The sequence below is a fragment of the Scyliorhinus torazame genome, chromosome 23 (genome assembly GCF_047496885.1).
Source record: "Scyliorhinus torazame isolate Kashiwa2021f chromosome 23, sScyTor2.1, whole genome shotgun sequence".
NCBI classification, from domain to species: domain Eukaryota; kingdom Metazoa; phylum Chordata; class Chondrichthyes; order Carcharhiniformes; family Scyliorhinidae; genus Scyliorhinus; species Scyliorhinus torazame.
This window is the reverse complement of record NC_092729.1, coordinates 55469320-55494743: the sequence shown is the minus strand read 5'-3', so window position 1 is coordinate 55494743 and position 25424 is coordinate 55469320.

Sequence of the window (25424 nt, the reverse complement as noted above, 5' to 3'; positions counted from 1 at the left end):
TTTAGTTCTTTTAAGAATTTCGGTGCTGGCTCCGGGACCGGTCGGGACCAAAATAGGACCAGTGTCCGACGGGGAAAACGTTTGGGGGAGAGTGTTAAAAAATAAAGCTGGACCACTGAAGGAGGATTGAACCAGACACCGAGCGAGTGGAGCCACCTGGCGCTCGGAGGCTCCCCAGTGAGATGGACGTGAATGAAAGTAATGTTGCTAAAAGCTGCACCGAGGATCAACCCAGTAGTGTTCCGGTCGGAAGGGGGCAGGGAAACCACCTGAATGGATACATCTTCGCCTATCGAGAGTCTGCCCACTCAGCGCCAACACACCCGTCACCTCCACTGCTGAAGCACCCGCCAGTGAATTTCGTGACTACCAGAGGATTAACCTGTCCACTGACTGACTTACTCGAAAGAGACTGTTTTGAGAGACGTGTGTTGTGCATTTTGTCAATAGCTCGCTTGTTATTTGAGAATGTTAATCAGGAATATGAAGGGGAGGAATGTGCTGGCCTGCCAGTTTAAGGGGCAAGCTCCCCGAGGTCTTTGTACTCGATCGGCCAATGGGATGAGAGGAGGCACGGCGGGCGTCGAGCGGATTTCCCGCCAGTTGGAGTTTGGAGTCTTGTATCCTGGTAGCTTTTATCTCATTCCCTATCTAGTGTGCACGTTAAATAAATCGCTCATTCATAAATCCATCTCGTGGTTTCCCGTCTATCAAGATATTACAATTACATAAATTAAAACCAGTTCGTCCATCAATCCTCTCGTCATTTTGAAAAATCAGTACATTTAGGACAGATGATGTGATTTTTCCCGATGTTAGCCGGGCTTCTGGTCACTCATTGCACCATTTTCACGCCGAGAAATAATATTCCTCTCCCCATTCTGACCTCGAGAAATCGCCTCATTGCTCACATTATACTGGCTTCTCTGCCACGCCAGGGTTTACATAGATTTTACATGGAATTTACAGTGCAGAAGGAGGCCATTCGGCCCATCGAGTCTGCACCGGCTCTTGGAAAGAGCACCCTCTCCAAGCCCACACCTCCACTCTATCCCCATAACCCAGTAACCCCACCCAACACTAAGGGCAATTTTGGACACTAAGGGCAATTTATCAAGGCCAATCCACCTAATCTGCACATCTTTGGACTGTGGGTGGAAACCGGAGCACCCGGAGGAAACCCACGCACACACGGGGAGAACGTGCAGACTCCGCACAGACAGTGACCCAAGCCGGAATCGAACCTGGGGCCCTGGAGCTGTGAAGCAATTGTGCTATCCACAATCCTACCGTGCTGCCCTCTCTCTCTCTCATTTTATAAACAGGATGGGACATTAATAATTCTCCAATCCCCTGGAACCACTCATTTATCAATGAGGATTCAATATCACGTCAGTGTTTCCACTATTTGGAACATTCCATCCCTCAGTCACTCTCACACAGCCAATCTAGACCCGGATAATCTTCTACTTCATTGCGATATGGAATCATAGAATCTACGGCACGGAGACAGGCCCTTCGGCCCAACCTTGTCCATTGCAATCAAAAAGCGCATCTATAAAAAGTGTTGGACTGAAAGGGGTTAACTGACCCTGTTTGTTCAGCGTCTGTAATTAATGCCAGTCCCGAGGCATCCTAATTGTGTCGCTGGAGGGTTCCCGTCTTCTATTCATAAGCGATTCATTTCAATGTGTTTATCCCAAACTGCCAGCGGGCGCATCAACTCCAACACTGACAGAGATCAGCGGCTCCAGAGAGACCGAGAGGATGGAGCAGAATCCTCGGACCTCTATATTAATGGACAAGAGTTTATCTGAAGGTCTTTACTTTATTACTTCTAGTAATTTATTATGGCGGATTGAAGGCGTAACGCTGATTATTCAAGCGGGTTATTATCCGCTCCTGGCTATTGTTGGTGCCCCTGGTAAGTCTTCCTGTCCAGGTATTTATTGCAGAAACCACTTTAAGTGTATTTTCGCTCTCGTTATTTATATCTTGGAAAGACTGAATCCAAGTTCTTCAATTCCAGTCAGTATGCCAACCCCTATCCATTGGCTACAGTTAGCGCTCTGCCTGATAACGGGTGTTGTTCCCCACTCCACACTCCCTTTGAGACTGAAAGGTTTATATCCCGACGTTCTCTCCATTCCCAATCCTGCCCACTTGCCATCGCCGGCACTGCTTCATCTCAGCTGCAGAATAGACCACCACCTGTGTAGTTGTTAAATCCAGGCTCGGCAATGCCAATGATGTTCTCCTCACATAATTCCTGTTACAAATCTTCATGAATCGCAGCTCAACCACAACTCTGCTGTCCATATCCTAACTCTCACCCAATCCCGTCACCTGTTACCCCTGTTTTCACTGATCCACATTGGTTCTCAGTCCAGCAACATCTCAATATCAATATTCCCATTCTGTGATTGCAATTCTCCACCTACTCACCTATCAATTGATACCATTCCCGGTGAATGTGAAAATGAGTTAATTGTCATTACTTGTCCAGTTCTGTTATTGAAAGGTTAGTGGAGGTTCTGTGGATGGGTACCAGGATGTTGTGTTGTGAACTGCTGCACACATTCAGGGAGGACAGAGGATTTGTTCATCCAGCACTAGATGAGGTAGGGACCTTTAGTTAGTGTATGTGGCCCTGCAACATGACAAACAAATGGAGCAGATGCTGCAGGGAAGGGACGCGCCGTAGTGAGGCAGATGAAGCGGCTCTGCCCGGCCCACCTGGGGTTTCATAAGAATGCTTCACTAACCAGGGAGTTCATGTTGGAGATGTGCAGAGCTTTGCTGAGGCCACAGATGGATGGAGTACTGTGTGCAGTTCTGGTCGTCACATTGCTAGAATGATGTAATTGCACTGACGAGGGTGCAGAGAAGATTCATCAGGTTGTTGCCTGGGGTAGAACATTTAAGTTATGGCGCGTGTTTGGATAGGCTTGCATTGTTTTCGCTGGAGTAGACCACTAAGCGGCGACCTGATCGAGGTGTACTAGATTGAGGAGTATGGGCAGGGTGGCTCGGGAGGAGCTGGTCCTCTTAGTTGAAGAGTCAGTCACAAAGGGACTTAAGCTCAAGGTAAAGGGCAGGGCGTCTGTGTTGTGAGGAATACCGTTTTACCCAGAAGGTGGGAATGGACTGGAAAACACTGCCTGTGTGGGTGGTAGGGGCGGGTTCCTTCACCTGCTTGAAGAAGTATTTTGATGTGGACTTGGCAAGTCACATCATCCAAGATTATGGGTCATGTGCTGGTAAACTGGATTAGGTGGTTTGGTCAGGTGTTCCTCCCGTGTCGGTGCAGGATTGATGGGCCGAAGGGCCTCTTCTGCATTCAGAGATTGTGTCTTTCTGTGAAGTCGCCGATCCAGTACAATTCAAACCTACACTTAACCCAGGAGCAAAGTGTTATGCGACCCTGATTCAACAAGGAGGTGGTTACAGAACGGTGTCACCTCCTTCAACACGACCTTGAGCCTCACGCCGGGATGAGGGGGAGTCGTTAGCGATACACTTTAATTTATGATCTCTACATCGAAACCCTAAAGCCCGTCTCAGCCATGGTGACCATAAAACTGAGGTGGTTTGAAACAAGACTGCGGAGGCTCCTTGTTCAACAAAACGGTGTCATTAAAAACAAGGAAAAGGGCTCCTAAATAGGTAGGCTGGCTGCCTCACAGCGCCATGATTCCGGCTTCAATCCCGGCATTGGGTTGCGGTGTGGGTTTTGTACCTTCTCCCAGTGCTTGTGTGGGATTCCTCCGGGTGCTCCAGATTGTTCCCACAGCACAAAGATGTGCACGTTAGATTTATTGGACATGCTGAATTGCCCCTTTCTGTCCAGGGATCTACAGCTCAGGTTATGGGGATGGGGAGGCGGGGGAGGAGCTAGGCCTGGGGAGCGTTATTTTGCAGAGGGTGGGCGCGGGCTTGATGGGCCTTTTCTGTACTTTAGGAATTCGATGGTTCTAAGGATAAAGGCACAGGGGCCTCTGTGACAGGCCTGCTGAGTTGAGATCTGATCTGCGGGATTTCACATCTCTGTTTGTCCTGCTCAGTGTGTCGCTCCTGCGTTGTCGCTTCAGCAGGTTGGCCCCTCATTGTCAGGTCTGCCTGTCACTGCTCCGAGCATGTTACCCTGCACTCCTAATTGAAGCAGGGTGGATTCCCAGGATTGATGTGATTGGGAGAGTGGGCAATATGATCGGCCATGAGGTTACAGTTTGTGATTGTTGCAATTCTGCTGCTGCTGATGACCCACAGCGTCTGATCAAAGCCCAGATTTGAGATGCACGATCTGTTTGAAATCTCTCCTATTTAGTGCGATGGTGGTGCCACACAACCCGATGGAGACTCTCCTTACAGCCAAACTGATCTACATTCCTTTCCGGCCTGTCTGCAACTCAGTGTTCTTTTATTCATTGACGGTGTGGGTATCTCTGGCTATGTCAGTATTCACTGATCTCCCCTAGTTGCCGTTCACAAGGTAGTGGGGAGCTGTCTACATGGCCTGGTGCAGTCACGGAGGTGTAGTTGCAGTCAGTGTGTTTTAGCGAGGGAGTTCCAGGATTTTGACCGAGCTATAGTGAAGGAACAGCGATACATGTCCAGGTCAGCATGGTGAGTGACTTGGAGGGGAACCTTCAGGTGGTGGGGTTCCCAGGTATCTGCTGCTCCTGTCCTTCGAGCTGTAATCGTTGTGGGCTTGGAAGGCGCTGGCCAAGGAAACTTTGTGATTTCTCCATTGCATATTTGAAATGGTACACGCGGTTGTCATTGTGCGGATGAATATGTGAGTGTGAGTGTGTCTATGTGTGTGTTCATTTGAGTATGTCTGGATGTGAAGGTGGATGTGTGTGCAGGTTTATGAGTTTGTGTGTATTTGGGAGATATGCCTGTGGGTGTGTGCGTGTGAGAGTGTGCCTGTGCTCGTGTGTATTGTGTGTTTATAGGTGTGTGGCTGAGTGTGTGTGTCAGTGTATATTAGTGTGCGTGTGAGTTTGGATGTGTGGGTGCTGGTATGTGGCGGTGGCGTGGACGTCGTTGCGTCTTTGTGTGTGGTGTGGGTGGCGGGTGCGGGTGGGTTCGTGTTTGAGTGTGGGTGTGTTTTGATGAGTATGTGTGTGCGTGTCTGTGACTATGTTTCAGTGACGGGGGTGTCTGGTTGTGTCTGCGTATGTGGGTGTGGGTGAGTGCATATATGTGCGGTGCGTGTGCGGCTGTGTGTGTTTGCGTGTGTTTATGTGTGTGTATGTCTGTGTGGGTGTTTGTGTGTCTGTGTGCATGTTTGCGTGGGTGTCGGTCTGTGTGTGCTTATGTGGTTGTGTCTGTGTGGTTGTTCGGGTGACTGTATGGACGTGTTCATGTGTACGTGTTACTGGGCATTTGGTTATGAATGTTCTTTGGTGTGCGCGTTTCGGTGTTTGTGTGTACGCATTTGGGTGTGCATGAGGTTGTTATTGTGCATATGCTTGTTGGTGTGTATGTCGGCTGAGAGTGTGTATGTGTGGGTGTATGCGTGGGTGTGTGGGCGTGTCTTTGTGTGTTGGCGTGTGAGTGTATGTATATATGTGAGTGTGAGAGAGTGTGTGTGCCGGTGTGTGCGCCTGTTTGTGTCTGCATTTGGTTGTGTCTATGTATGTGTGTCTGTGTGTATAGGTGTGTGGGTAATTGTGTAGCTGTGTGTGTGTTTATGTGCGTAGATTTGTGTGAACGGGTGCTTATGTATTTGGGTGTGAGGAGGTGTTTGTGGGTGGGCGGTATATGTGGACTGTGTTTGAGAACGTGTTTGGTTGCGTGTGTGTGAGAGAGGGTCAGTGTGTGTGAGGACGTGTGTCTGTGGGTGTGTGTTTTAGTGTGAAAGTAAGTCTGTTTCTGTGGTTGGATTTGAATGTGAGTGTGTGCGTGTGGGTATGAGCATGTGTATGTGTGTGTGAGAGGGTGTGTGGGGGTTTCTGTGTGTGGGTCCGTGTTTGGGTGTGCGTGTGTGCTTGTGAGCTTCTGTGTGTGCGCGGCTGATGTGTGTGTGAATGGGTCTGTGTGTGCGTGGAGGGTGTACGCCTATTTGGGTGAGTTGGTGGAGTGTAGGCAAGTAAACGTGTGAGGTTGTGCGTGTGTTCTTGTGTGTGTGTGCGAGTGTGTGGCTATGGGCCTGTTTGTGGAAATGTGTGAGTGGGAGAGTATGTGTATGTGTGTCTGTGTGAGCGTCTTTGAGTGTGAGGGTGAGGTTGTGTGTTGGTTTGCATGTGTGCGTATGTGAGTGTGTCTGAGTGTGTGTATGTGCGCGTCTTGGTTTGGGTGTGTGTATGTGAGAGTTTATGCGTTTGTCTTTGTGATGGTGCATTTTTGTGTGTGAGGGTACGAGTGTGCGCCTGTGTATGTGGGCGTGTTTGTGTGAGGACGTATGTATGTATCCGTCTTTGTGTGTGTGGGTATGTGTGTGAGTGTGTTTGGGTGGATTTGTATGTGTGGGTTTGCGTGTGGTGGTTTGTGTTTGTGCATATGCGTGTGCATATTCGTGTTGCTGTGTGTGAGTGTGCGTTGGGGATCTCTGTGAGAGGGTCTCTGTGTATATGTGGGTGTTTATGAGAGTGTGTGTATGAGTGTGCGTGGGGGGACTGTATATGTGTATGCATGTGTGTCTTTGTGTTTCTGTCGGGGTCTTTGTGTATGAGTGAGTTTGTGTGTGTTTGAGTGGCTGTGTGTTTGGGGGGAGTATGTGTATGCGTATGTAGTATGTCTGAGTGTGTTTGGATTTTGTGTGCTTAAGTATATGTGTGTTCATTTTGTGTTTGGGGGACTAATTTTGCAGGTGTGTGTGGGGGTAAATTTTAGAGTGTCTGTGCGGCTCTGTGTGCATTGGTGTTTGTGTGTGGGTACGTGAGTGCATGCCAGGGTGTGGGTGTGGGTGTGGGTGTGTGTGCATGTTCTTGGGTGTGTGGGTGGGTGCAGTGGAATATATTTGTGGGTACAAATATACGTGTGTGTGTTTGTGTTTGTATGTGTGTCTCTGTGTCTGTGAGTGTTTGTATTTGTGTATCTGTGTCTGAGTGTCTGTATTTGTGTCTCTGTGATTTTGTGAGTGTGTGAGTTTGCATTTCTGTGTGTGTGACAGTGCATTTGTGTATCTGAGTCTGCGTGTCTGTATGTGTGCCTCTGTGCATCTGTGTGTGAGTTTATTTGTGCATATCTGTTTGTCTTAGTCAACACCACCTCTATCAAACTGGGAACGCCTTCCCCAGCCAGATGTATAATTTCATTGTCTACTTCCCTTCCTCACAGTGAACCTCATCACAATTATGATCCTGAAGAGAAAAAATTGTGGACTGTCCAAATGTGTCACTTGTTACCTGGTGGCCATGGCAGTGGGGGATCTACTGGTCGTGATTCTCGACCTAATATTGAGACACATTCCCATTGTCTTTGATGAACAGTTTCATTTCCTGCGGTCCATCCCCGTGTGTAATATCCACGCCGTCCTGCCTTATGCAGCCACTGACTGTTCTGTCTGGTTCACCGTCACTTTCACCTTTGATCGATTTGTGGCCATTTGTTGCCCGAAGCTGAAAAGTAAACATTGCAGCCAGAAAACGGCGGCTGTGGTCCTGGGTACAACGACTGTGCTGAGCTGTTTGAAGAACATTTTCTGGTATTTTATGTTCTCAGATGCGTATCTGTTGACGAATCTGCCCTGGTTTTGTCATGTCCCAGGGGATGTTGCGTTCTCTCCTGTCTGGACAACAATCGAGTTCCTCCACAACATTCTAACCCCGTGTGTTCCATTCGCCCTGATTCTGCTGCTCAATGTTCTCACCGTCAGACACATTGTCCTGAGCAGCAGGGCCCGCAGGAGACTCCGGGCTCACAGCAGTGGGCACAGTGCCAGAGACCCAGAGATGGAGAGTCGGAGGAAATCAATCATGTTACTGTTTATTATCTCGGCCAATTTCATCCTGTTATGGTCAACGTTAATGTTTTTTTCTATGTGGAACCGGCTGGATTATCTGGGGTATACCACTGTATGGGTAGATTATTATGTTATGGAATTGGGGTTCATGTTGCAGCTCTTGAGTTGCTGCACAAACACTGCGATTTACGCTGTGACACAGACTCAGTTCAGACAGCAGTTTAAGAATATGCTGACATTTCCCTTTAGTCCGATTCTTCAATTTATGACATCCTGTGAGGGAACCACAACCACACGGCCCCTCTCTCCTCACACTGCCAGTAAAACTGCCCATCACCAGCCAGACTCACCCTGATTTGCCATCCTGCATTACCAGGGTCGTTGGCTATTTATGTTACCATTGGAGATGGTCGCCGGCCACTTTGGGTTTTGTGTGTGTATGTGTGTGGGTGGTGGGGCCGGCGATGCGAGGCCAAGTGGTTACTCTGGAAGGGGCAGCTACCACCTCATGAGAACTGCAGCGGCCCCTGGGAATCGGGAGGAGGTAGAGGAGAAGGAACGCCACCAACTACAATGGGGAAAAGGCTAGAAAAGATCTCAAATGAAATAAATCCGCTGACACAAGCATTATTTTAATGTTTCCTAAATTATTGAAACTTCCAGGTTCATGAAATGGAGAAATTCTCTTTATCAGGCAATAAAAAAACGTAAAAGACCTAAGCACCAACATTCAGAATAATAGGGCAGCATTACCGAGGCCCACTCACCTGCGCCATCCCGGAACCCCGCCTAACCGCCAACAACCCTCCAAATCGCTTCTCACACCCCGCTGAGGTGTGGGGGACTCTTTAGTCCGTTGTATAAAAGGTCGGTCAGGAAGGTATCCACCAGGGGAGAAACCCAGCTGCTGCTGAGTCATTCCCCCATGACCAATCAGCTGAGTCTAGTGGGGAATGTCTGAATCACACACACACCTTTACCATTCGGGTCAAACTAGCTTTTTCAAGTTATCCCCGGTATAACCCGTATCTTCATGGAATAATTTTATTTACTTACCACTTAGTAACTTACACATGGGTCCAGCTTGCTAAGTGAAGTAAAGAAAACGTTATAAAGAAAATAATAATCACCACTCTTTCAGGTTATCAATTTCAACTTAACTTTATTTTCAAGTTAAAAGAGAATAACTACATTTACAGAATGGTAAAAGGATCTTTTCTTGTTCGGGCCAGTTGCAAACTTTCAAATCACTCTTGGCAATCAGTTTTCTTTAACTTTTGGTCTTCTGCTGACTTCTCTGGGCTACTTGGTCTGTCGATGTTGCTTGTCCCATCACCGAGGAAGATTCTGATTATCAGCTCATTTTTTTTTTTTTTTTTTGGGGGGGGGGCAATGTGGGCGGCGCAAATTGTGGGGGGATTATTATTGGCTGTCCTGTAACTTGACTAACCTGGTTGGTGGATTTAAACACATTCTCTATTCAGCCCCTGTGCTGTGCAAGTCTGCCTATATTTAGTGTTTAAAGTGATAATTACCTCCTGTTCTGGTCTACATGTGACTGCAGATGCATAGAATTCTGCTTTAATCTTACCTTCCCTCTGAAATAGCCGAGTTAGAGACTGAGATCCAGTGCAATTATCATGGATACATCATGCTGGCCTTTCCAGAGATGTCCAAACCACATGGCAGAATGGACAAAGAAAACATCTCATTGTATTCTTGTTGACAACACTAAATGGAAAAAATACATACCTCTGTTGTGGGACGTCTGTTGATGCAATTCCGCAAGCGCCAAACTGGCGAAAAACAACAGAATCAGCGAAACACAAAGTATTCAAATTAAATATATAATTCCACCCTCATCCACCCCACAGCAATCCTCAAACTATCTGGACAATGGTTAAAGTTGTAGACAACATGCAGACGGGTAAAGTGACCTATTCCACTGCATGGGTCTGATCTAATCATAAAGATTAATTTCAAAACCAAATGCTGTGCAGACTGAAAACTGACAGAGGACGAAAACATTCTTAAGAAGTTCAACAGTCCAGGCAGCATCGGTGGAGATAATCCAGTTAACGCTTCAGTTCAGGATGTCCTGCCATCATAAGGAAAGAATGATAAAAATGTCAGAGTAATAAACCAGGGGAAGAAGGACGGGTCAGGGCGAGCAAAGGATGAGTGTGTGTGTGTGGAGACAAACAATGATGGAAGAGAAATATATTTCATGATAGAAAGACAGAGGGAACGGTCATGGCAGTAGCAATGAAATAAACTTTGATTGATACATGTGTCATGTGAGAGTACCTTTAAGAAACGGGTGTTTATCAAATAGATGCAGTTATGTCAGAGTCTGGGCGGAGCTGAGCTGTCTGTCTGCTTTTACTTTCGTTTTTGAGCTGGCTGCTACAGTGTGTGTTTAGTTTCGCTTTCAGAGTTGGAGCTGCAACCAGCCAAACAAGATGTAATTTTGATCTCTCTCTGCATGAAAAGAATGTCTTCAGATTACTTGCTAATTTCAAAGTGATATCTGCTCTCAGTAGAGAATTTAAACTTGATGTCTTTGTTAAAGAGGGTATTTGTCTTTTGGATGTTGCTGGGAATGATTAAGGGTTACTTATAGAGTGCTGTATTCTTTGGGGGGAGTTTTTGAGTTGATAGTTGCCAAGATGTTTACTATATGTTCATAACATGTTAACTTGATTCATATGATAAACATTGTTTTGTTTGAAAAGCACTTTTGATTTCTGTTGCATCACACCAAAGTGGGACGTTGTGCTCGCCATAACTACAATCTATTTGAAAGTTGTGGGTCAGTTGGACTCCATGATACACTTTTGTGATCTCGAAACACTGGCCGGTAATATATGAAACCGATCTGATTGTAACATGATGCGAGAAAGAAAGAAAACCAGGCCAAAAATGTCAAATAAATATCAAACACAAACAACAAGATGTAGACACAGGTTAGGAGATAAAGCTGTTGAACTCAATATTAAGTCCAGATATATGTGGATTTCTGAGTCTGGACGATCATGAGCTCATTGTCGAGGTTGCATTGAACTTCACTGGAACAGCCCAGCAGACCAATGACAGAACGATCAGAGTTGAAGCAAGGCAGCGAATAAAAATAACACGACGGTCATGATTAAGCTAGTGGACAGAGCAGAGGTGTTGTCTGCCTTTTGACACAACGTCCGTGGCTGAGATACTCCGCGTATCATAGCTGCCACCTTTTCCAAGATACACCAATTGAAACTTGGCTGTTTGACTGCATACACACTCCAAACCCGAAAATCTAGATAACCGCTCAAAAGCTCTGATCTAGCCTGAACTTATACCTGACAGAATAGACATAGGTAAATATAAAGGGAATTAGGAGAATTGATTCCACAACATTATTTCAGGGAAAGAGTCGAAAGATATTTCCATGGGCGGAGAAGGGTTGGAGGAATATTTTGGGACAAACAGATCTGATTTAAGATTAATAACACATGACGCAACGCATTACACAAGCTTGCCACCCGCACATTGATTCTGCCTATACCTCCCGATTCCTCAGGCCGGCGGACACCATTCCCACACAGGCGTTGCCTTCTTCCAGACCCTTCCATCAGACAGAAGATAAAGAAGAAACAGCTTGTTGCCCAAAGCTGCTAGACTCCTCAACGACTCCCCCTCGGACTGATCTGCTCCCTGTAAGGCACTATTCACGACGCCCTATGTTACTCTTGCTCATGTATTTGCTTTGTTTGGCCCTTTGTTCCGCATGGTAACCAATTACTGTTTGTCGATGTACCATTTGTCAATCTACTCTGTCAATTATTATTTTCGTCCACTATGTACATCTCATTGGCAGCAGAAAATACTTTTTAATGTACTTCGGTTATTGTGACAATAAATCAAATCAAAACAAATTAAATAGGTGCTACCTTGTTCATCTTATTTTAGTGATGACAACATAAAGGATAACTTGAGTTCATAGAATAAACATTGTTTTGTTGTTAAAAATACTGGGCCACTTCTGCTGTTGCATGACTGTGGGCTGTAGAATGTGCTCCCCAAACCACAATCTATTAAAAGTTGTGGGTCAGGTGAACTCCATGATACACTTTGGGATTCTCTAAACAACGACCCGTAACAACTGGGGGCTCATCCGGGATAAAAGTCTATCTATTTGATTGGCTGAGTGAACTTAAAGACCGTGGGGTGAGCATATTGTGGTTGATTTTCAGGTGTGCTATTTTCGTATAAGTGGGAAGGGATGGTGGTGTTGTGGACAATGGCTCTTTCAGATGCTCAGACGTTTTTGGGGGTGGAGACGGTCACTCACAGTACCTTACGGACAGAGACTAAAAGCAGACTGTTATATTTGGCAAAAACATTGCAGTTAACATTACCTGACAAAATGCGAAAAGATGAGGTACTTATGGCAGTGGAAAAGCATTTAAAGTTGCCTGAGATACAGTGTGACTCATTGGAAATGGCAAAAATTCAGTTACAAATTAAACAAATGGAACATGAGAAAGAATTAAAGCAGCTTGAATATGAAAGAGAGAGCGCGGAAAGAGAAAGTGAGAGAGAGGAAAAAGAAAAGGAGACAGAAGAAACTGGTAAAGAAAGAATAGGTCTCGCGGAACCAAAATAAAAATAAAGGGAAATAGATAAAGAGAGAGAGTTTGAACTTCAGAAAATGGCCATGAAACATGACAGTCATTTAATTTTAGCAGACGTAAAGGGAAATGTACAGTTGGGGGATACTGAGTAGGATAGTGAGAAAGAGCGTCATAGCCGAAGGCGTGGTGGGGATCTATTTCAATATGTCCAAGCATTGCCAACGTTTGACGAGAATGAGGTAGAAGCCTTTTTCATTTCATTTGAGAAGGTAGCTCAGCAAATGAAATGGCCACAGGGCATGTGCGTACCTGATTGAAACAAAGCTCGTAAGTAGGGCTGGTAAAGTGTTCGCAGCACTACCGGAGGAGGTATCAGGGTCGTATGAGGAGGTGAAAAAAATCAATTTTAAGTGCATTTGATCTAGGTCCTGAAGCTTACAGATTAAGGTTTAGGAATTTAAGGAAATAATTTGGTCAAACATACATCCAGTTTGAAAGGCTCAAACAGAGTCATTTTGATAGGTGGATAAGGGCTTTGAAAATAGACCAAACGCATGAAGCTCTCTGAGAAATTATACTTTTGGAGGAGTTTAAAAATTCAATTCCTGGTGGAGTGAGAACTCATGTGGAAGAGCAGAGGGTTAAAACTGCGAGATTAGCAGCAAATATGGCAGATGATTATGAATTAGATTTTAAATCAAAGCTTGGTTTCCGACATCAGTTTCAGCCTGTGAGCGATAGACACTGGGGAGATGAGAACTACTCAAGTGGAAAAGGTAAAGGTGATCCGATGGGAAATAATAAGGAGAGTGTACCTCAGATTTTTTTTTTAAATCCAGGAGGGTAGAAAAGAAATGAAACTTTTGAAATGTTTTCACTCAAATAAACTAGGCCATGTAAAGTCACAGTGACGGTGGTTGGAGAAAAGCACTGGGAAGGCTGATGTGATGAAACAGGATAAGACAGTGGGGTTTGTTAGAATGGTGAAGGAAAGCCCAAGGGAAGCCAAGAAGGTGCAAACGATTGTACAGACTGTTCAAGAAGGTGCCAGATCTCCTTAAAGAATTTACTTGTGTGGGTAAAAGTTTACTCATGTGTATCAGGAGGAGCAGATAAATAAGTCACAATTTTAAGAGATACGGGAGCTAGTCAATCTTTAATGGTAAGAGATGCGGAGTTATGTAGGTTGGGAATAATGTTGCCGGAAAAGGTGATAATATGTGGAATGCAGGGTGAGAGGAGTAGCGTTCCATTATATAAGGTAAGGTTGGAAAGTCTAGTAAAGGGTGGTGAAGTGGTAGTAGAAGTAGAGAAACGATCTTGCCCATGAATAAAGTTTATCTTGGGTAATGATATAGCTAGATCGCAAGTGGGAGTGATGCCTACTGTGGTTGATAAGCCAGTGAAAAATCAGACAACTGAAGTGTTGAAGGGCGAATATCCTGGGATTTATCCGGATTGTGTAGTAACAAGGTTAAGACAAGATGATAAATCAAAGAGTGAAGATGAAGTTGAAGTGCAATTATCAGAAACGATTTTTGATCAGATGATTGAAAAAGAACAAGAACAGATGGAGGATAAGGCGGATATTTTTAGTTCAGGAAAATTGGCGGAGTTAAAACAGAAAGATATAAAAATGAAACAGATGTATCAGAAAGCATATGCCGAAGAGGAATCTGAGTGTTTCAAAGTGTGTTATTACCGTAAAAGTGATGTATTGATGAGAAAATGGAGACCTTTACATATGCAGGCGGATGAAAAGTGGGCAGAAGTTCATCAAGTAGTATTGCCGGTAAGGTATAGAAAGGAGGTGTTGCGAGTTCCACATGAGGTACCAGTGGGAGGTGATTTGGGGATAAGGAAAACTCAAGCTAAAATCTAGAAACATTTTTATTGGCTTGGACTACATAACGATGGAGTTAAATGTTGTCAATCAAGTCACACATGTCAAGTGATACCCCAAGCAGTGATAAAAACCAGTGCCCTTAATACCCATTCCAGCATTTGAGGCTCCATTTAAAAGGGTCCTACTTGATTGCGTAGGGCCGCTTCCTAAAAAAGCCGTGGGAATCAATATCTTTTGACTATAATGGATGTGTCTACTAGGTATCCATGACGTAATATTACAGCTAAAAGTATTGTGGAGGAATTACATGAATTCTTTACTAGATATGGACTACCCACAGAAATACAATCGGATCAAGGATAAATTTTACCTCAAAAGTTATTCAAAGAATTTATGGATAGCCTGGGAATAAAACAATTTAAATCAACTGTGTATCATCCAGAATCGCACATTGCGTTAGAAAGGTGGCAGCAGACATTAAAGACAATGTTGAGGGCTTATTATCAAGATTATCCAGAGGTTTGGGAGAAAGGAATTCCATTCGTACTGTTTGCAATTAGGGATGCACCGAATGAGTCAACCAAATTTAGTCCTGTTGAACTTATTTTTGGTCACGAGGTAAGAGGACCAGTTAAATTGATTCAGGACAAATTGGTGAGTGAGAAATCGGAAATTACATTGTTCGATTACGTGTCAAAGTTTAGGGAACGATTAAATAGAGCAGGCAAATTGGCCAGACAACATTTAAAAGGTGCACAAAATGTGATGAAACGGGTAGCGGACAAGGAATCCAAAGTTCGTAATTTTGCCAATGGAGATAACGTTTTAGTGTAGTTACCAGTGGTAGGTGAACCTTTAAAAGCTAGGTTTTGTTAACCTTATCAAATTGAAAGGAAATTCAGTGAGGTGAATTATGTGGTAAGAACACCAGATAGAAGGAAGACTCGCCGAGTGTGTAATGTGAATATGCTGAAAAAGTACTTTGAAAGGGAAGGAGAGAAAAAGGAGGAGATTTTAATGATTCTAACTCAAAGTGAAGAACCAAATCCAGATGACTGAATTTGGCATATGTCAAATTAAATAGGATAATGAGGATTTTCTTAGCAATTGGGATAAATTGTTGAGTTATCTTCCGGAGGAAAAACGAACAGACCTGAAAGAGTTATTGATATCATATGGGCAAGTTTGTGGAGATAAATTGGGAAGTACTAAACTGGCTATACATGATGTAGATGTGGGAAATGCTGTGCAATCAAACAACTTCCATGTACACATCCTTTAAAATTGGCACATGTTAACAAAGAGATTGAGAGTATGCTTACAAATGGCATAATTGAAGTGGGTTGCAGCCAATGGAGCTCACCCATAGTGATGTTAGCGAAACCAGACGGTACCCAACGTTTGTGTGTGGGCTATAGAAAGGTTAATGTAGTTACAAGAACGGACTCTTATCCTATCCCACGTTAGGAGGATTGCATTGAGAAAGTGCGACAGTCCGCTTTTATTTCCATTTGGATTTACTTAAAGGCTACTGGCAGGTACCGTCTGGTCAAATAGTTATGATATTTGGCATGAAAAACGCCCCAGCCACATTTCAACGGTTAACTAACAATGTTGTTTCAGGATTACCTGGATTGTGCGGTATACATCGACGATCTGGTAATTTTCAGCCAGACATGGAAAGAACATTTAAAACATTTGACCGACTTCAGGAGGCGGGTTTGGTGATAAACCAAGCCAAAAGTGAATTTGAAAAAGCCCAAATCACTTTCCTTGAGGAGTATCCGATACCCTCGAGACGAAGGGAAATAATGCAATTTTGTGGAATGAGTGGATTTGATCGAACATTTGTGCAAACGCTTTGTAGCATGATTACGCCACTCATGGACTTTCTGAAGAAACCTCGAAAATGTCAATGGACAACGGACTTTCAACAGGCATTTGAAAGCCTGAAAGCTGTGATAACCAATGCTCCTGTGTTGGAGAATTGCAAGGGACTCAATGATCAGATTGAACTAAAGTATCTGAATATAAAGAGAAATGTCGAGGCGTAGAGAAATGGACTGATCTTGCAGAGACCTCCTTGTTCAAAGAGACTGTCAATCGAGAAAGATTTCAGTTGGAGTATGAAGAAAGAACAAAAAAAAGGACTATATTTTTATACCTGTTCGCGGGTGTTGTTTTTTGCAACGATAAAGTATATTTACTGTGTTCATTATTGAAAGGATGTTGAAAAGCTGAAAAATCGAACCATCTTGAAGTTGATGGTATATTTTCTTTGTGGGGGTGGTGTCATGAGAATGTCGCTTTAAGAAATGGTTAGCTGCTCATGTTACTGCAGTTATGTCAAAGTGTGGGTGGAGCTGAGCACTGCTTCTGCTTTTTGGTTTCACTTTGCAAAAAGCTTGGGCGTGTCTGGGTTTTCCAATCAGCTGCAGTTGAAGTTAAACAAAGAGCTGTCCCGTTGATCTCTGCCATCCAAAGACTATCTCTGGATCATTTGGTGAAATCAGAATTATAAATGTTCTCAGTAGTGAATGTGTACCTAATGTGCTCCTGTTTAATTGTTTGTTAAGTCTTTTGCATGTTAAAAGGACAGCTTAAAGGAGTACTTAGTGTTGTATTGTTTGGGGGTTATCTTTGAATGAATGTTTGCTCAGGTATTCACTGTTTGTTTTAAAACGGTTAACTTGAGTTCCTAAAATAAACAATGTGTTGTTTCAAAAAATACTGGTCCATTTCTGCTGTACCATACCTGCAGAGTGAGCCGTGTGCTCCCCATACCACAATCTATTGAAGGTTGTGGGTCAGGTGATCTCAATGATTTACTTTGGGGTTCTCTAAACCCTGACCCATAACAATTAACTTACATATTTGACTTTGTCTCTTAATATGTTTCTGGAACCTAACTTTTCATTCACCTGAGGAAGGAAAAGTGCTCCGAAAGCTAGTGATTTGAAACAGAGCTATTGGACTTTAACCTGGTGTTGTAAGACTTCTTACTGCACATTAAAACAGTCGATGTAAACAGTGCCCTACAGTAAACAGAGTCCATATAGACAGTGACCAACAGTAAACAAAGTCTATGTAAACGGAGCACTACAGTAAACAGAGTCAATGTAAACAGTTCCCAACAGCAACTAGAACCTATGCAAACCGTGTCAAAAGAGTAAACAATCGATGTAAATCGTGCCCTACAGCAGTCTATATAAACAGTGCACTGCAGTAAACAGAGACTATACAAATCAGTGCCCATAGTAAACAGAATCGATGTAAACAGTGCCCTACAGTAAACAATCTTTGCAAACAGTACAGAACAGTAAACATAGGCTATGTAAACAGTGCCCACCAGTAAACAGAGTCGATGTGAACAGTCCCCGATAGTGAGAAGTCAATCTAAACATTGCACTGCAGTAAACAGAGTAGATGCAAACATTACCGACAGTAAACAGAGATTATGTAAACGCTGTCCTACGGTCAAGGCAGTCTATTAACACAGTAACCTACACTAAACATAGACGAAGGGAACAGTGCCCAGCAGTAAACAGGGTCTACAAGAAGGGTGCACTATCGTAAACAGAGTTTATGTAAACAGTGTCTGATAGTAAACAGAGTCCACGTAAACTGTGCCCTGAAGTAAAAAGAGTCTATGTGAACAGCTCCTTATTAAATTGGATTTGTTTATTGCCACGTGTACTGATGTACAATGAAAAGTATCGTTCTGCAGACTCTATGTTAAAAGTGCCCGACATAAACAATGTTTAGCTAAACCGTGCACTACTGTAAACAGAGTCTGTGTAAACAGTGTCCTACAGTAAACAGTGTTTCTGTAAACCGTCCCCTGCTACAAACAGAGCCTGTGTAAAGAGCGACGACAGTAAAAAGTGTTTTTGTAAACGGTGCAATGCTGCAAACAGACTATGTAAACAGTGCTCTTCAGTAATCAGCGTTTATGTAAACCGTACACTGCTGTAAACATAGTCGATGTAAACAGTCCCCTACAGCAAACAACGTTTATGGAAACCGTACACTGCTGTAAACATAGTCGATGTAAACAGTCCCCTACAGCAAACAATGTTTATGGAAACCGTACACTGCTGTAAACAGAGTCTATGTAAACAGCGCCCTACAATAAACAGAGTCGATGTGAACAGTCCCCGATTGTGAGAAGTCAATATAAACAGTGCACTGCAGTAAACAGCGTATATGCAAACAGTACCGACACTAAACAGAGATTATGTGAACGCTGCCCTAAGGTCAAGGCAGTCTATTAACACAGTAACCTACACTAAACATAGACGAAGGGAACAGTGCACAGCAGTAAACAGGGTCTACAAGAAGGGTGCACTATAGTAAACAGAGTTTATGTAAACAGTGTCTGATAGTAAACAGAGTCTACATAAACTGTGCCCTGAAGTAAAAAGAGTCTATGTCAACAGCTCCTTAGTAAATTGCATTTGTTTATTGCCACGTGTACTGATGTACAATGAAAATTATCGTTCTGCAGACTCGAAGTTAAAAGTGCCCGACTTATAAAATGTTTATCTAAAACGTGCACTACTGTAAACAGAGTCTATGTAAACAGTGTCCGACAGGAAACAGTGTTTATGTAAAACGCCCCTGCAGTAAAAAGTGTTTTTGTAAACGGTGCAATGCTGCAAACAGTCTATGTAAACAGTGCTCTTCAGTCATCAGCGTTTATGGAAACCGTACACTGCTGTAAACATAGTCGATGTAAACAGTCCCCGACAGCAAACAATGTTTATGGAAACCGTACACTGCTGTAAACATATTTGATGTAAACAGTCCCCTACAGCAAACAATGTTTATGGAAACCGTACACTGCTGTAAACATAGTCGATGTAAACAGTCCCCTACAGCAAACAATGTTTATGGAAACCGTACACTGCTGTAAACATAGTTGATGTAAACAGTCCCCTACAGCAAACAATGTTTATGGAAACCGTACACTGCTGTAAACATAGTCGATGTAAACAGTCCCCTACAGCAAACAATGTTTATGGAAACCGTACACTGCTGTAAACAGAGTCCTTGTAAACAGTCCCCTACAGCAAACAATGTTTATGTAAACCGTACACTGCTGTAAACATAGTCGATGTAAACAGTCCCCTACAGCAAACAATGTTTATGGAAACCGTACACTGCTGTAAACAGAGTCCACGTAAACTGTGCGCTGCAGTAAGCAGTGTTTACTTAAACTGTACAGCGCCGTAAACAGTTTACACAAATAGTGCCCTACGGTAAACCGAGATTTTGTAAACCATACCTTGCTGTAAACAGAGTCTATATAAAAAGTGCCCTGCAGAAAACAATGTTTTTGTAAACCGTGCAATGCTGTAAAGTCTATGTAAACAGTGCCCAACAGTAAGCAGTGTTTATGTAAACCGTACACCACTGTAAAAATAGTCTATGCTTACAGTGCACTACAGAAAACAGTGCTTTTGTCAACCGTACACGGCTGGAAACAAAATCTATGTAAACTGTGCGCTGCAGTAACAGTGTTTATTTAAACTGTACAGCGCCGTAAACAGTTTACATAAACAGTGCCCTACGGTAAACAGAGATTTTGTAAACCGTACCTTGCTGTAAACAGAGTCTATGTAAAGAGTGCCCTGCAGTAAACAATGTTTTTGGAAACCGTGCAATGCTGTAAACAGTCTATGTAAATAGTACCCTACAGAAAACAGTGTTTATGTAAACCTTACCACTGCTGTAAACATACTCTATGTACACAGCGTCCTGTAGTAAACATTTTACGTAAACCGTACACTGCTGTAAAACGAGTCAATGTGTACAATGCCCGTGTAAACTGTAAAGCGTGTTTATGTGAGCTGCATAATGCTGTAATCAGTCAATATAAACAATTATAAACAGTGCTTATATAAACCGTACACTGCTGTAAACAAAGTCTATGTAAACAATGCCCTACGGGAAACAGTGTTTATGTAATCCGTACACTGCTTTAAACTGAGTCAGTGTAAACAGTTCCCTACGGTAAACAGTGTTTATGTAATTCGTACACTGATGTAAGCTGAGCCATTCTAAACAATACCCTACAGTAAACAGTTTTGAAGTAAACCTTACCTTTCCCCGCACAGACTCTATGAAAACAGGGCCCGACAGTAAACAGTGACTATGTTAACGGTACACTGCTGTAAAGTAAGTACATAAACAGTGCCCTAAAGTAAACCGTGTAAATGCAAATTGTCCAGTGCTGTAAACAGTCGATGTAAACAGTGCCCAATTGTAAACAGTGTTTATGTAAACGTTACATTGCTGAAAACAAAGTAAATGTAAACAGTTTCCCACAGTAAACAGTGTTTACGTAAACCATACACTGCTGTAAATAGAGTCTCTGTAAACAGTCCAATACAGTAAACAGCATTTATGTAAACCGCACACTGCTGGAAGCAGAGACTAGTTTAACAGTTACCTACAGTAAACACTGTGAATGTAAGCAGTACACTGCTGTAAACAGAGTCGATCTAAACAGTGCCTTTCAGGTAAAAGTGTTAATGTAAACCGTACACTACTGCAAAAAGAGTCCACATGAACACCGCCGCACAATAAACAGTGTTTACGTAAGCCTTACACTACTGTAAACAAAGTCTATGCAAATAGTGCCATACAGTAAACAGTGTTTCTCTATACAGTGCGTTGCTGTAAACAGAGTTCATGTAAACAATGCTTATGTAAGCCGAACACTGTTGTAGACAGTCTAACTAAGCAGTGCCCTACCGTGAACAGTGTTACTGTGAACCGTACACGACTGTAAACAGAGTCTATGTCAACAGCGCCCCACAGTAAAGTGTTTACGTAAACTGTGTATTGCTGTAAACAGATTCTATGTAAACCGGGCCCTACAGTTAACAGTATTATGTAAATCGTACACTGCTGTAAATACAGTCCATGTATTCAGTGTCCTACAGTAAACAGTATTTTTGTAAACTATACACATGTAAATAGGAACAATGTTAACAGTGCCCTCCACTAAACAGTGTCCATGTACACTGCTGTAAACAAAGCATATGTAAAGTGTTCCCTAATGTAAACAGTATTTATGTGCAAGTTAACCTGCTGTAAACACTCCATGTAAACAGTGCCCGACAGTAAACAGTGCGGATGTAAACTGTACATTGCTGTAAAGATAGTTTAGCATACAGTTCATGACGGTAAACAGACCGAACGAACACCGTACACTATGAAAACAGAATCTCTTTAAACAGCGCCCTACAATAAACAGTGTTTACGTAAAACGTACACTGCTGTAAGCAGAGTCTCTGTAAGCAGTGCCCTACCGTAAACAGTGTTTATATAAGCCGTACACTAGTGTAAACAGTCTATATAAACAGCACCCTACAGTAAAGTGTTTATGTAAACCGTGCACTGCTCTAAACAGAGTCAATGTAAACTGTACCCTACTGCAAACAGTGTCCATGCAAAATGTACAATGCTGTAAACAGAGTCTATGTAAAGAGTGCCTTCCATGTAAACAGAGTGAAAGTAAACCGTATACTACTGTAAACAGTGTCTATGTAAACAGTGACCTACAGTAAACAGAATGTATTGAGTGCCCTACGGTAATCAGAGTCTATGTAAACAGTGACCTAAAGCAAACAGTGTTTATGTAAAATGTACACTGCTGTAAGCAGAGTCTATGTAAACAGTGCCCTGCAGGAAACAGAGTGAAAGGGAACCGTACATTACTGTAAACAGTCTATGTAAAAGTGCTCTATACAAACAGTCTTAAAAGAGTGCCCGACAGTAAATAGCCTTCATGTAAACAGCACACTGCTTTAAACAGGGTTGAGGCTAATAGCCCGTTCAGTAAACATTGTTTATATAAACCGTACACTACTGGAAACAGAGTCTCTGGAAACAGTGCCCCACAGTCAACAGTATTTCTATAAATCGTACACGGCTGTCAGCAATGTCTATGTAAACAATGCTCTACAGTAAACATTGTTTATGTAAACCGCACACTTCTGTAAAGAGAGTCTCTGGAAACAGTGCCCTACAGTAAAAAGTGTTAATGTAAACCGTACACAGCTGTAAACAGGGTCGAGGCAAATAGCCCGTTCAGTAAACAATGTTTATATCAACCGTACACTACTGTAAACAGAGTTTCTGTAAACAGTGCCCTACAGTAAACAGTGTTTCTATAAGTCGTACACTGCTGCAAACAATGTTTAGGGAAACAGTGCCCGACAGGAAACATTGTTTATGTAAACCGTACATTGCTGTAAACAGAATCAATGTAAACAGTGCCCTACAGTAAACAGTGTTTATGTAAACGGTAAACTGCGTAAAAAGATTCTATAAAACGGTGCCCTACAGTTAACAGTGTTTATGTAAACGGTAAACTGCTGGAAACATATTCTGTATCAACGGTGCTCTACAGTAAACAGTGTTTATGTAAACAGTATACTGCTGGAAACAGATTCTATATAAACGGTGCTCTACAGTAAACAGTGCTTATGTAAACAGTATACTGCTGGAAACAGATTCTATATAAACGGTGCTCTACAGTAAACAGTGTTTATGTAAACAGTATACTGCTGGAAACATATTCTATATAAACGGTGCTCTAAAGTAAACAGTGTTGATGTAAACAGTATACTGCTGGAAACAGATTCTATATAAACAGTGCCCTACCGTAAACGGTATACTGCTGGAAACAGATTCTATATAAACGGTGCTCTACAGTATACAGCGTTTATGTAAACAGTATACTGCTGGAAACAGATTCGATACAAACAGTGCGCTACCGTGAACAGTATTTTTGTAAACGGTGCAATGCTGCAAAACAGTCTATGTAAACAGTGCTCTTCAGTAATCGGCGTTTATGTAAACCGTACACTGCTGTAAACATAGTCGATGTAAACAGTCCCCTACAGCAAACAATGTTTATGGAAACCGTACACTGCTGTAAACATAGTCGATGTAAACAGTCTCCTACAAAAAACAATGTTTATGGAAACCGTATACTGCTGTAAACAGAGTCAATGTAAACAGCGCCCTATAGTAAGCAGTGTTTATGTAAACCGTACAGCGTGGTAAAAATAGTCTATGCTTACAGTGCACTACAGAAAACAGTGCTTTTGTCAAACGTACATGGCTGTAAACAAAGTCTATATAAACTGTGCGCTGCAGTAAGCAGTGTTTATTTATACTGTACAGTGCCGTAAACAGTTTACAAAAACAGTGCCCTACGGTAAACTGAGATTTTGTGAACCGTACCTTGCTGTAAACAGAGTCTATGTAAAGAGTGCCCTGCAGTAAACAATGTTTTTGTAAACCTTGCAATGCTGTAAACAGTCTATGTAAGTAGGACCCTACAGCAAACAGTGTTTATGTAAACCTTACCACTGCTGTAAACATACTCTATGTACACAGTGTCCGGTAGTAAACATTTTACGTAAACCGTACACTGCTGTAAAACGAGTCAATGTGTACAATGCCCGTGTAAACTGTAAAGCGTGTTTATGTGAGCTGCATAATGCTGTAATCAGTCAATGTAAACAGATTGCCCAATTATAAACAGTGCTTAAGTAAACCGTACACTGCTGTACACAAAGTCTATGTAAACAATGCCCTACAGTAAACAGTGTTTATGTAATCCGTACACTGAGGTAAACTGACTCATTCTCAACAATGCCCTACAGGAAACAGTTTTTAAGTAAACCTTACCTTGCCCTGCACAGACTCTATGTAAACAGGGCCCGACAGTCAACAGTGACTATGTTAACGGTACACTGCTGTAAAGTAAGTACATAAACAGTGCCCTAAAGTAAACAGTGTAAATGCAAATGGTCCAGTGCTGTATATAGTCGATGTAAACAGTGCCCAATTGTAAACAGTGTTTATATAAACGTTACATTGCTGAAAACAAAGTAGATGTAACAGTTTCCCACAGTAAACAGTGTTTCCGTAAACCATACACTGCTGTAAATAGAGTCTCTGTAAACAGTCCAATACAGTCGGTAGGGCGTCTGCCTTAACGTTACCGGGGATGGGGGGGGGGGGAGAACGATGATGACTACGAACTTTAATAATGCCGTATTTCCTATCTTGAGCTGTCTCTATGATATGTAGGAATAATGGGGCTGAGGGTAGGGGCTTTCTGTTTGCGGAAACGAATCCTCTATTTTCCCATAGGGGTAGGAATTCGGTTAAACTGTTGCAGACATAAAAAACTGTCCGAATATATGTCGGCTGTGGTCGGAAACGAGTCGAGTTGATCTACAATGTGCGCTCTGGCTGCCAGCTCTGCTGCCTGCGAGCCCAAGTGTCCTGGCAATTTCAACAAAATCTCTTCGTGGGGCGTCCCTGTGCGTCCTCTTATGTAAATACCGCAACCAGTATTTCTTTTCCCATTTAAAACTATGGAGGAGCCATCCACATAGGTTATAATGGGCGCGCACGTGTCTGTGGGCTGGGGTCTCTGGGGTGTAGTACCTGTTTTCCTGGGAGCTCACTTAGGTATCAAGGATCCTATATTATGTTTAGTGGAGATGATCTCACACTCGTGTGGGGTACCTGCATATTGTAAATTATCGGCTAGGAAAGTGTGGGTCTTGGTTCTTTTAACTGTTATGTCCCGCCCCTGTAAAAGAAGGGTCCAACGGGTTGCACGGATCTGGCTGACTGTGCCATCCTTAAGTCGACCATCTAGCAGTAGCTGAGTTGGGGTCTGTTCAGTGAGAATGGTGATGGGGTTGAGTCCTGTCATGTCGGCGAAGTATTGTACTGCCCACAAATCTGCGAGCAGGTGCTTTTCGCAGGCAGAAAATCCTTGTTTGACAGGATCTAACACGCATGAGGCGTATGCCACGGGGCCTAAGCGATCATATCGTTCTTGGAGGAGCACGGCCGAAAGACTTTGGACGGTGCTTGCTACTTCGAATGCGTACGGGGAAAGTGGATATGGGACCTGTAATGCGGAGGCTGTGCTGAGGGCTCTTTTTAAAGCATCCACGGCATCCGTGTTCTGTGGAAGCCATTCCCAAGGCGCTTGTTTCTTGAGAAG